Here is a 12,692-nt window from a genome sequence, read left to right on the forward strand (position 1 = left end):
ACACAATAAACAAGCCCTAATATGGGTCTGTATATGAAAATATAAAAGAGTTATGGATTTTAGAAGGCGAAGAAGAAAAAAACAAAAACGCAAAAATAAAATTGGCCTGGTCCTTAAGGTGAAAATGGGCTTGATCCTTAAGGGGTCAAAATCAACTCAATAGCATTTTCTAGTAACAAGTCTTACAGTAGTAATATCAATATTAACCTCTTAATGTTTGCCAATACACCTTTTTATGGGAGTTATTATGGTTGTTATTGTAGCCCGACGTGTTTCTACAGAGGGGCTAGAATAAGGCCTCATGGGTCCCCCATGCAGTGATAGTGGGAGTTCGACAACCGGGCTCCCGCTGTATCTACATCCGCTCCTGGTAGATTAACCTGTTACATGTCGCGGACAAACACTGATCATCCCATTAGCTTAACTGGTGACATGATTGCAGTTGCTGGTATTTTGGAGAATATTAAAGAAGGAGGCTGTATGCGATTAGGCGTGGATAACAGCGTGGTTAGGGGTGTGGCTGAAAATGTGACATGGTGTTTTGGAGACCTAGCAACCCCCCCCCCGGTGTATACTGTAAAGAGAAGAGCAAGGCTAATCTCCACCATCTACCTCAGGGACATTGAACCCTGCATAGCAGACATCTAGTGCAATAAACATGTAATATAGTGGTCATAAATAGTGCTGCTCCTCATCTACACATATGACAGTTTATTCTGAAAAGTTCCCCTAAACAGGTGTGCTTTCAGTTATATGTTGTAACGTATTTGAGTGAAATGTATATCCCTTTAAATTAACCAATTAGGTAATTGTTTTATTTCACCAATATTGCATTGGTCTGCTTTTATTCAGTGCAATATTATTAGAATTTTTTTTTAAAGAAATAAATAACAAATGTAATGCATAAAGAAATGCTAGATCTAATATACTTGTATCTTAAAGTCTTGTATCAGTAAAACATCTGGAATATTCAGTAGTGCATTTTATATATTCAGTAAATCTTTTACGATTTACCTCTGTGCTAACATAGTTTATATACACACACATATATATATATATATATATATATGTGTGTGTGTGTGTGTATATATATATATATATATATATATATACATATACTGTATATGTATACATGTAGCCCTTGCTTTAAATGAAGGACACTTCTACAGTTCAACATGTTTAATTCAGTAATGATTTGGTGTGCATTATAAATCACAATGCATTAGATAGCCAGCTATGTCCCAACAAGCCTTGAAAAAGCTCAGGCTCCGAAGATTATCCGAGCCAAAGTATTTTAAATGTCACCAGGGGATCTATTATTCTAGAGACTGATGTTACCCTTCGGCTCCATCCCCAAAATCATTAGATATTTTCAATCATAAAACCATGTCTAAATGCCTCATCCCTAACAATTGCAAGTTAAACTTCATCGGGTGATTAAATTTAAATGAAAGTAGAGGTCTAATTCCTGACAAACATGATGAGTGCCTGTCCTTACCAAATTACAGAGCCGAACTGAATACCCTATTGTCAGAGCTAGTGTCTTCTGTACAAACAATATATTAAATTCTTTCACATCCCAGAATAACACACATTCTTAAAACACAAGCAGCATTTCCCTTAGTCAAGAAATAAGTTCAATCTTTATCTGTAGACTTAAAACTCTATTAGTTTATGGGAACATGGAGCAATGAAGGCCCTCATCAAGGGTTTGTCTTGTACCGGTCCGTATGAATGAAGAGGAATGCAATAACTGTGTAGTAACTCTCAGTAACAGCAGGCATTCATATAAACTAGTAAGAAAACCAAATAGTCATGTTTACTTATTAATCGACCAAGACAAAGCCAGTAAATTACCTCAAACACCCAAGCGCTAAAGGAATTGTCTCACTGAGTTATTTGTAACTGTTGACCGCCACCATGAAATTAAAGCTTTATTGGCTGACCAATGCATCATAATAGAAGTTGTGCAGTTTTTCTGCAAACATCTTCTGGTAATTCTACTTTAAAGAAATGCTCTACTTTTAAACAATATTTTTTAACATTTCGCAATTACTGAACTTTTATAAAAACTAAGTCAAGTAACTATGATCCAGTGATTGGCTGAGGGGCAGTGTTACACTCCGGGCCCTGACATCATTACAGGCCCCAACATCATGATTTTGAATGGAAGAGGAGCGCAGCTAGAAACCTCCCACTAAATAACTCCTTCAGTAGCATCGCCACTGGGGTGTGGGGGGTGCAGACACCCTGACCCAACCCCCCCCCCCCCCCTCAGACCTTAATAATTGAAGGATATTGTGCAAAAATATGCCCCTGCAGGCCATCGCTGTCTACTTTGCTCATTCTCTGACTCCGGAGAGGATGGGGTTATCAAACAGCACACGCTGGGCTGTGGGCAACGCTCCTGCATAGGGGCTCCTCAATAGGGGATAAGTGTTGAAACGGGGGGGGGGGGCACTTGCTTCAGTCGTAAAAGGAGATAGCCACAGCTCTGGACCAGCAGTGTGTGGGTGTTGGGGTGGTGAATGTTTAGGGGGCACAGCAAGAGGGGGATGTTTGGATGAATGATGAGGAGGCACAAAGGGGGGGCTAATTAAGGTATGATAATGGGGTACAGCAGTGTGATTTATTACAATATAGTTCTTTATATCAATATAGTTCTATACTTCTTTAGTGGTATATGGGTAAAAAAGAAATATTGCACTGGGGGTGTTATGTTGGGGGTGACACTATTTTCTTCTGCATCTGGTAACCAGCCCTAGCAACGCCACTAAACTCCTTTAACTTTTGCTATGTACAGGGGAGAGGGTAAGAGTCAAAACATGGGCTGTGTAGCTGCAAGATGTGCCAGTTTGCTTGGTGAAGATGATCCACATTTTCTTCAAAGGTGAAGCAAGGCTTTCTTTTAATCTCTGATGACCCATAAAGCTCAGGAAAATGTGTCCGTTGTGTAAATACCAGCGTATTTACTGCTGTATGTCCAGAGTGCTGCAGTGTAATTCTCCCTCCTTCCCATTGTTAGCTTTATGGCACTAGCAACAGTAGCAGCTTAGTGCCAAGTGTAACCCTTTTCTTGCTGTGCATTCTGTTGTTCAATTTCTGCTCACATAGTGCAGTGCAAACCCAGTGTGTCAGTAACACCTTTTCCTGTCACATACTATTTAGTACTGTACTGTGTAAATCTACAGCCCAGGACAGTGCACTTTTATCAGAAATAATTCTTGGCATAGCAGAGAGGAGTATGTACTTTGATTGGCCACAGACGGAAGGGAAAGGAAGTCCAAGTATGTGTACTACTGGTAAACAAAGGAAATAGCTATGCAATTGGTGGGGGGCTCTCAGGTGCTTAACAACAGCAGTGAGAGCCCAAAAATTACCTTGTCTCCAACTCTGAAGATTTATTCTAATAAAACCTTGTCGGTTTATAAAAATCTTTTTGAAACCACAGATACACTTTAAGTAAACAAAACAAAATTAGATGTTCTTATTGATGATCAATACATAGCTTAGGGTGCCCAGAGCCCACACTCCTTTACAATTTCCTGTAATGCTCCTCCATTCTTAAGATATGTGGGTTTATACTTTCTCTGACAATTCAGGGAATCAGTCAGATGATAGTAAACTTAGTTAAAATAATGGGAGTGACGAGCAGATAATAGGCGGGATAATACAGCCAGGGGGTGTGTATTGGGCAGACACACACCTCAATGCAGTGGCGTACCAAGGGGAGGGCGGGGGCAGACTCACCGGCCGGTCCGATCGGATGTTGTCCGAGGGCACGGCCGGGTTAAGGGCCCGCCACCGCCGCTACTGAGGATCCGGACACTCGTCCCAGATCCCCAGCGGACAGCGCTGCTTTCTCCGGTATGTGCGATACACGCGTCCCCTCTGTCTGAGTCGCATCTGCAGCTTACACAGAGGAGACGTGACTTCTGCCCCCACGCAGTACGCAGTACAGGCGCCAATTATGTCACTCTTCGGTGCCTGTACTGTGGAGGGGAGAAGACGGGGGCCCCTGCTGCTGAGGAGATCGCTGTGTGGGACAGCAGGTGAGCATGATTTTTTTTTTAACTCTGCCTATACCTATGGGGAAGATGGGGGGTGGGTAACTCTGCCTTTACCTATGGGGAAGAGGGGGGTTGGGTAACTCTGAGCATCCCTATGGGGAAATATGCCTATATGAGTATGCCTATTCTTATGGGGAAAGGAGGAGGGGGATAATTCTGCCTATACCTATGGGAAAAGGAGAGGAAAGGGGGTAACTCTGCCTATACCTATGGGGAAAGTGGGGTAACTCTGCTTTTACCTATGGGGAAAATGGAGTTTAACTCTGCCTATACCTATGGGGAAAGGGGGGGGGGCAACTCTGCCTATACTTATGGGTAAAGGGGGAGGTGAGGGAGGGTAACTCTGCCTATACCTATGGGAAAAGGGTGGAAACTCTGCCTATATCCATGGGGTAAGGGGGGGTACCTCTGCCTATACCTATGGGGAAGAGGGGGAGGGTGGGTAACTCTGCCTATACTTATGAGGAAAGGGGGATGGGATGTGGGTAACTCTGCCTATATCTATGGAAGAAGGGGAGGAAAGGGGGGGTAACTCTGCCTATACCTATGGGGAAGAGAGGGGAGGGAGTAACTCTGCCTATACCTACGGGGAAAGATATACCTATGGGGAAAGAGGGGGGTAACTATGTCTATACCTATGGGGAAGGGAAGGTAACTCTGCCTATACCTATGGGGAAAGGGGAGGAAGGGGGGGGGGGTAACTCTGACCTATACCTATGGGGCAAGGTGGGAGTAACTCTGCCTATACCTATGGGGAACAGGGGGGGGGTAACTCTGCCTATAGCTATGGGGAAAGGGGGGTAACTCTGCCTATACCTATGGGAAAAGGGGTGGGGAAACTCTGCCTATATTTATGGGGAAAGGGGGGGGGTAATTTCCTATATCCATGGGGAAAAGGGGGGTAACTCTGCCTATACCTATGGGGAAGAGAGGGGTGGGTAACTCTGCCTATACTTATGGGGAAAGGGGGAGGGGAGGTGGGTGACTCTGCCTATACCTATGGAAAAAGGGGAGGAAAGGGGTAACTCTGCCTATACCTATGCGGAAGAGGGGGGAGTGGGTAACTCTGTCTATACCCATGGGGAAGGGGGGGGGTAACTCTGCCTATAACTATGGGGAACAGGGGGGGTAACTCTGCCTATAGCTATGGGGAAAGGTGGGGGTAACTCTGCCTATAACTATGGTGAACAGGGGGGTAACTCTGCCTACAGCTATGGGGAAAGGGGGGTAACTCTGCCTACACCTATGGGGAAAAGGGGGTTTAACTCTGCCTATACCTATGGGGAAACGGGGAGGCAACTCTGCCGATATCCATGGGGAAAGGGGGGGGGAAACTCTGCCTATACTTATGGGGAAAGGGGGAGGGGAGGTGGGTAACTCTGCCTATACCTATGGTGAAAGAGGGGGGTAACTCTGTCTATACCTATGGGGAAGGGGGGGTAACTCTGCCTATACCTATGGGGAACAGGGGGGTGGGTAACTCTGCCTATACCTATGGGGAAAAGGGGGTTTAACTCTGCCTATACCTATGGGGAATGGGGGGGGGGGTCAAGTCTGCCTATACCTATGGGGAACAAGGGGGGGGGGGAAGGGGGAGGAGGGTAACTCTGCCTATACCTATGGGTAAAGGGGAGGAAGGGGGGTAACTCTGCCTATACCTATGGGGAAAGGGCGGGTAACTCTGTCTATACCTATGGGGAAGGGGGGTGGTAACTCTGCCTATACCTATGGGGAAAGGGGGGGGGGTAACTCTGCCTATACCTATGGGGAAAGGGGGGGTAACTCTGCCTATACCTATGGGAAAAAGGGGGGTAACTCTGCCTATAGCTATGGGGAAAGGGGGGGGGAAACTCTGCCTATACCTATGGGGAAAAGGGGGTTTAACTCTGCCTATACCTAAGGGGAATGGAGGGGGGGTTAATTCTGCCTATACCTATGGGGAAAGGCGGGGGGGGGGGACTCTGCTGCCTCTACCTAAGGAGAAAGGGGGATTAACTCTGTTCCTATACTTATTGGGAAGGGGGGTTAACTCTGCTGCCTATACCTAAGGGGAAGGGTGTGGGGCTAACTCTGATGCCTATAAGTTTGGGGAAGGGGGGATTAAATCTACTGCCTATACCTACAGGGAAGTGGGCGTTAACTCTGTTGCCTATACCTGCAGGGAATGGGGGTTAACTCTGCTGCCTATACCTACAGGGAAGAGGGGCTACCTAACTTCATACCTTTATACCTGGTCTACTTACCTACATACCAGGCTATCTAACTACCTACATACCCAGCTATCTAACTATGTACATACCTACCTACATATCTGGCTTCCTGATCTACCTACCTAGTTACCTATTTACCTGGCTACCTACCGGCCCTTTTACTGTGCAGGACACCAAGTAGGGCATTATTACAGTTTGTGGGCCTATGGATGTAAAGATTTTGTAGAGGAGGGGAGGGCACTGGACAAATCCAGAGTCTGACATGTTAGTCCTGCAGATGTTAAGAGATCCAAATGGCGGTCTCATTCGGATGGAGAAGAAAAGGAAAGAGGACGCCACTGATTAGAAAGACGTAATCGTGAGTCCCAAAGTGTAACTGTAATAATTTACAGCCGTGTCGGGGGTAGCGACCTGGGTGTCGCTTGCCTCAGCAAGCCCATCCTGCCTTGCGACGGGTTCTGGTGGAGACCAGCAGCACTTTAAACTCCGCTCCCTGATAAGGTCCAAGTCATCAGCCACACATGTTAGAGGATCCGCATCCAGCTCCATAACAGCAAGACACGGCCATGGATCCCGCTGGGGTTCCTCTGCCAGATAATCCGGATCTCGCTTCCATCGTGGCGTTCCAGTCACAGCAGTTGGCCCAGCAGGCACAGCAGTTGAGCCAGTTGTCCGCCATGATGCAGCAATTACTCACTGCACAACAACAACCGCCGCAGCCATAGCCACAGCCTACTCCTGCTCCTGCAGTCATCTCCGGATCTAAACTCCATTTGGCTCTTCCAGAAAAATATGAGGGGGATCCCAAGTCCTGTCCTGGTTTCGTGACTCAGTGCTCCATGCACATAGAACTCATGGCGGAACAGTTCCCTACGGAACGAGCAAAGGTGGCCTTTGTCATCAGTCTCTTAACTGGGAGGGCCTTGGCCTAGGCAACTCTGCTTTGGGATCACAGTGATGCTCTCACTACTAATCTCCAGGCATTCCTGTTGGAATTTCGAGGTGTCTTTGAAGAACCAGCCCGAGCTTTGAGTTGGCATTGATTTTATTCGTGTCCTCTCTAATGAGAGCTACAACTGAGCTCATAGAGCCGAATTTTTCTGTTAAGTCCTCCAAGGCCTTATTACACCTATCAACACCTGCCAATATTGAACTCAAGACCTGTGGATGTTGATCATCTCTCTCAAGTTCCTCTGTGCTACAGAGTCGGCATTGATGATTCTATGTCAGGGCAACTCCTCTGTAGGTGAGTATGCCATACGTTTTCGTACTCTGGCTTCGGAGTTGTCATGGAATAATGAAGCTCTTTGCGCTACCTTCAAGAGAGGATTATCAAGTCAAAACAAGGATGTCCTCGCTGCCCAGGAATTAGCATCTAACCTGAATGAACTTATACAATTGGCATCCCGGATTGATATCCGTTTCTCTGAGCGACGTGAGGAACTACGCCAAGAAAAGGAGTCTGCACGACCTCGGCGCCTTCCTCGTCTGGCACCTGTCTTCCAGCAACCACCGCAACCTTCTATGTTGCCTCCCGCAGTGGAGGCTTTGCAAGTGGATCGGTCTCGTCTGACCCTGAAGGAAACAACTCGCAGACTAAATGAGAATCTACACCTATACTGCGCCAGTGCAGATAATATCCTCAAGGATTGCCCTCTACATCCACAGTCACAGGGAAACGCTCACACATAGGGGTTGTGGGAGAGGCCTCCTTATGTGTGAATACCACCTCTCCACGCTTAAATTTGACGGTCCAGCTTTTTCTACCCTCAAAGAGATCATCTCCGTTCTTGCCTTTCTGGACTCTGGCTCAGCAGGAAACTTTATTGATGTCTTCCTAGTACATAGATATCACCTGCCTGTTAAAGCCTTTGTACATCTCGACGGTCAACATAGAAAAATTGGACTGTACCGTGTTATATTTGCTATATCGCACAGAACCTTTGTCAATGCAGGTTGGACTCTTGCAAAAGGAGAATTTGTCTTCCTATGTACTACCTCATTGCCTCTCTTGCCTGGCCTAGCATAGTTGCAGCTCCATGCTAGATTGGAAAACTGGAGAAGTTCTTTGCTGAGGTCCGCATTGCAACAGCCACTGTATTCATATACGTTTGTCTAAGTTGGAACTATCATCTTCTTGTCCTCTGTCCGGTTTGCCTTTGTTCCTCCAGGACTTTGCTGAAGTCTTCAGTGAAAAGCAAGCTGAAGTGTTACCACCACATCATCCCTACGATTGTCCTGTTGACTTACTGCCCGGCCCCACTCTTCCCAGGGGCAGAATTTACTCTTTTTCAGTCCCTGAAACTCTGGCCATGTCTAATTATATACAGGAGAACCTTCAGAAGAGGTTTATCAGGAACTCCTCTTCCCCTGCCGGTGCCGGTTTCTTCTTCATGGAAAATAAAGAAGGGTCTTTGCGACCATGCATTGACTACCGAGGCTTGAATAAAATTACAGTAAAGAACCGCTACCCACTTCCTTTAATCTCAGAGTTATTTGATTGTCAGCGAGGTGCCAGGATTTTCTCTAAACTAGACCTTCGTGGAGCTTATAATTTAATTCGTATACGTGAAGGGGACAAATGGAAGACTGCTTTTAATACTCGTGACGAACATTTCATATATCTTGTGATGCCATTCGGACTCTGTAATGCTCCAGCAGTTTTCCAGGAGTTCGTGAATGATATTTTCCGTGACCTCCTGTACTCCTGTGCCATTGTCTGTTTGGATGACATACTCATCTACTCTCCCAATGTCCAGTCTCATCGCTCTCACCTCCGCCAAGTGTTACAGCTTCTCCGTGAAAATCATCTCTATGCTAAACTGGAGAAATGTACTTTTGAAAAGACTAGCCTCCCTTTTCTGGGCTACATTGTTACCAGTCAAGGTCTTCAAATAGATACCAACAAGTAATCCGCAGTACTGGACTGGCCACAACCTACTGGTCTGAAAGCGATTCAGCGTTTCCTCAGCTTTGCCAATTACTATCCACAATTCATTCCTCATTACTCCACTCTGGTAGCTCCCATTGTTTCGCTTACCAAGAACACTGCTAATCCAAAAGTCTGGACAATTAAAGCCTGCTTTCGCTTCTGCTCCTGTGTTATCAAGACCCGATTCAGGCAAGCCATTTATTCTGGAAGTGGATGCATCTTCAGTAGATGCCGGTGCAGTTTTGACACAAAAGTCCTCCAAAGGTAGAACTGTAAGTTGCGTTTTTATCTCTAAGACCTTCTCTTCTGCTGAGAGAAATTACACCATAGGAAATCACAAGCTCTTGGCTATAAAGTTGGCCTTGGAAGAATAGCGTCATCTCTTGGAGGGCTCGGTACACCCAATTACTATTTATACAGATCACAAGAACTTGCTCTATCTATAGACTGCTCATCGTCTCAACCCTCATCAGGCTCGCTGGTCTCTGTTCTTCTCCAGATTTGACTTTTTTATTCCATTCGGTCCAGCAGAGAAGAATTTTCGGGCGTATTCTCTGTCTAGATCCTCCGATGTACAAGACCAAGACTCCCATCCTCAACATATTATACCTCCTTTTCATCTCATTTCTGCAGCACCAGCAACTCGTCAGCACCTGCCTCCTGGAAAGACTTTCGTAACTCCCCGTCTCAGACTTCGAGTCTTGAAATGGGGTAATTCCTCATTGTTGGCTGGTCATGCCGGTATCCGTAAATCCTTACAACTCATATCCCGACAGTATTGGTGGCCAACTTTAAAACGGGACGTCGTTGACTTCGTCTGTTCCTGTTCGGTCTGTGCTCGGGACAAGACCCCTTGCTCCAAACCTGCAGGACTTCTACAACCTTTGCCAGTTCCTGAGCGACCTTGGACCGATATTGCCATGGACTTCACTACCGACCTTCCTTCCTCTGGCGGCAATACAGTCATTTAGGTTGTAGTAGACCGATACTCTAAAATGGCAAATGTTGTGCCTCTGCCAGGATTACCATCAGCACTGCAGCTTGCTAAACTTTTTCTCCACCACATCTTCCGCTTACCCATATTGTATCTGACTGAGGAGTTCAGTCCATCTCAAAATTCTGGAAGGCCTTCTGCTCACGTCTCCAAGTCAAATAAAAATTTTCTTGGGCTTATCACCCCCAATCTAATGGACAAGTCGAAAGGGTGAACCAAATCTTAGGAGAGTACCTTCGCCATTTTTTTTCGGCTCGTCAGGACGATTGGACCAATTTACTCCCCTGGGCCGAGTTTTCACACAACCATAGGGATTCTGAATCCACTTGAACTTCGTCTTTTCATGTAGTCTATGGACTTCATCCACGTCCACCCCTTCCCTTGTCTTCTCCCTCCGGTGTCCCTATGGCAGATGAACTAGTACAGAATTTCATTTCCATCTGGAAGAAGACTCGTCCCTCCCTCTTATATGCCAAGACCTGTATGAAATCTCAAGTGGACAAGAAAAGAAAATCTCCTGGAGACAGAGTGTGGTTGTCATCTAAATATATCCCCTTCAAAATACCCTGCTATAAACTGGGTCCTCGCTATTTGGGTCCTTACAAGTTCAAGAAACGTCTAAATCCAGTGGCTTATTCTCTTCATCTACCTTCCTCCCTCCGGATCCCGAATTCTTTTCATGTCTCCCTCTTGAAACCTGTCATCCATAACCGCTTCTCTAAAAAGGACATTTCTCCTACTCCCATCTCAGGTACTCCCGATGTTTTTACTGTCAAGGAAATTCTGGACTCCAAACTTATCAGAGGAAAACATTTCTTCCTTGTAGATTGGAAAGGATTCAGACCGGAGGAAAGGTCTTTGGAGCCACAAGATAATTTTCTAGACCGTGACCTAATCCAGAAGTTCTTCTCCAAAAAGAGGGGGAGACCAAAGGGGGAGGTACTGTTACACTCTGTGCTCCGGCTGCAAGCACCGTCCGTGAGCGCAGAGTCGCTGGGACCGCAAGGGCCGCTGGGAGTTTGCGCACGCATGAATGACACTGACGTTCCATGCGTGCACCCATAGAAGAAATGCAGAGCGGGGAGCGGAGCAGCGAGGAGGACACGCGCACATGGTAAGTTACCAGCAGCACGTCATCTTCAGTGTTCCGACATCCGCTCCCGGGACCTACTGCTATTGCCCATAGGCCATAGCAGTAGATCGTGACCCCGGTCCCCAGGGTCCCTGGACCGTAGGAGCGGTGGTCGGAACACTGAAGTAAGGCTGTAAACAGGCAAACAGCCTCCAGCCATACACTGTATATGGCTGAAGGCTGTATGTCTGTAGGGGAACTGTACTGCACCTAATGTGGGGAGCTATACTGCACCTAATGTGGGGACTTATACTGCACCTAATGTGGGGAGCTATACTGTACCTAATGTGGGGGAACTATACTACACCTAATGTGGGGACTTATGCTGCACCTAATGTGGGGAGCTATACTGTACCTAATGTGGGGGAAAGGTACTGCTCCTAATGTGGGGAACTAAATTGCACCTAATGTGGGGAACTATACTGCACCAAATGTGGGGGAACTGTACTGCACCTAATGTGGGGAAACTGTACTGCACCTAATGTGGGGGAACTGTACTGCAAACCTAATGTGGGGAACTATACTGCACCTAATGTGGGGGATCTATACTGCACCTAATGTGAGGAACTATACTGTATCTAATGTGGGGGAACTGTACTGAACCTAATGTGGGGGAACTATACTGCCAACCTAATGTGGGGAACTATACTGCACCTAATGTGGGGGAACTATACTGCACCTAGTGTGGGGAACTATACTACACCTAATGTGGGGAACTATACTACACCTAATGTGAGGGAACTGTACTGCACCTAATGTCGGGGAACTATACTGCACCTAATGTGGGTGAACTGTACTGCACCTAATGTGGGGACTTATACTGCACCTAATGTGGGGAGCTATACTGTACATAATGTGGGGGAACTGTACTGCTCCTAATGTGGGGAACTAAACTGCACCTAATGTGGGTGAACTGTACTGCCAACCTAATGTGGGGAACTATACTGCACCTAATGTGGGGGATCTATACTGCACCTAATATGAGGAACTATACTGTATCTAATGTGGGGGAACTGTACTGAACCTAATGTGGGGGAACTATACTGCCAACCTAATGTGGGGAACTATACTGCACCTAATTTGGGGGAACTATACTGCACCTATTGTGGGGAACTCTGCTACACCTAATGTGGGGAACTATACTACACCTAATGTGGGGGAACTGTAATGCACCTAATGTCGAGGAACTATACTGCACCTAATGTGGGTGAACTGTACTGCACCTAATGTGGGGGAACTGTACTGCAATTAATAAGGGGGAACTATACTGCCAACCTAATGTGGGGAACTATACTGCACCTAATGTGGGGAAACCATACTGCACCTAGTGTGGGGAACTATACTACACCTAATG

This window comes from Hyla sarda, chromosome 1, assembly GCF_029499605.1.
Source record: "Hyla sarda isolate aHylSar1 chromosome 1, aHylSar1.hap1, whole genome shotgun sequence".
In the NCBI taxonomy this organism is placed as follows: Eukaryota; Metazoa; Chordata; class Amphibia; order Anura; family Hylidae; genus Hyla; species Hyla sarda.